This window comes from Selaginella moellendorffii, unplaced genomic scaffold (genome assembly GCF_000143415.4).
Source record: "Selaginella moellendorffii unplaced genomic scaffold, v1.0 SELMOscaffold_14, whole genome shotgun sequence".
Classification (NCBI taxonomy): domain Eukaryota; kingdom Viridiplantae; phylum Streptophyta; class Lycopodiopsida; order Selaginellales; family Selaginellaceae; genus Selaginella; species Selaginella moellendorffii.
In genome coordinates this window covers 563,955-565,157 of record NW_003314275.1, presented here as the reverse complement: position 1 = coordinate 565,157, position 1,203 = coordinate 563,955, and positions in this window count along the sequence as shown.

Sequence of the window (1,203 nt, the reverse complement as noted above, 5' to 3'; positions counted from 1 at the left end):
ACTTTTACCCACGGTATCTTTTAAGCTCATGGAACCACTGATAGGCTAACATTAATCCTGTTTAACTCAAAATGTAATTTTGAGTTGCTAATGTGCCTCACTCACGAGCCTAGTAGAACCTAGGGAACGCTCGAGATCTAGTGAAGGAATTTTTGCAAGGTAGTATAAGGACACTTATATCTCATTGTCATGGGCTCTTAGTTGGGGAAGTTGACTTAAGCAGATTATTAAGTGGGGGGATGCCCTCAGAGACATGGCCAACAAGTCATACAATTAAATAAAGACATTCAATATAGGCATTAAACTTCTTCTATGAGTTATAGAGTCAAGGAACTAACTCATCGAGTGGCTGTAGGCTTAAGGATCTCGGAAATCATGACCCGAATGATAAAGAGTTCATTAGATGAGACTGATTTGAAATTGAGTCTGAGACTAACTCCAAGACCAAGTTCAAGACCGAGTTCAAGATTCAAGATCAGGTCTGAAACTGAGTCCGAGGTTGAGCCTAAGATCAAGTATGAAATTGAGTCTGAGACCAAGTTCGAATACTAATATAGGTCGCAGGGCGAAAGCCCAAAGTAATCATCCCCTCGGAGGGGGGGGGGGGGGGGGGTAAGGGGGTTCCAAAAGTATGTTAGGAAGAGTTTGATCTAGGATTGAGTCTTGAAGGAACTCTCTAGTGGTGCTTTTAAACTGAGTTGAGCTTGGGATTAGGGGTTAGCTTCGTGTATGAGTAAGCACGGACTCAAGTTGTGCTAAAGAGGCCATCCAAGGAAGTGCTCAAAAGTAGCTCCCACTCTTAAAAAAGAAATTGACTATGGTGCTTTTGGCTTATGTGGAGGGGTGCCCCATTTGAGTACCATATGACTCATTCGTCTTTGCTCCTTTTAAAGGGCTTGGGTGATCTTTTTGGGATAGAAGTGGGGGAGTAAGAATACCCATACTAGGCTGTTAAGCCATAGTATTTCCCTTTAGGGTCCTAAAGTAAAAGATGCACTTAAGGCTTGGGATTTAAAGAGTCATATAATCAAGTCTTGTTAGGGAAGTTAAGAACTAGGAGGTTTGATGTGCTTGGCTACTTGTGCTTATGGGGAGTTTAGTCAAACTTTAAGTTTTAACTTAGGGAGGGGGATTGGGAGAAAATTTGGGAATTCGTAGATGGACGGTTAACACCTTGTTGCTTGTGCAATAAGTACTGAATCT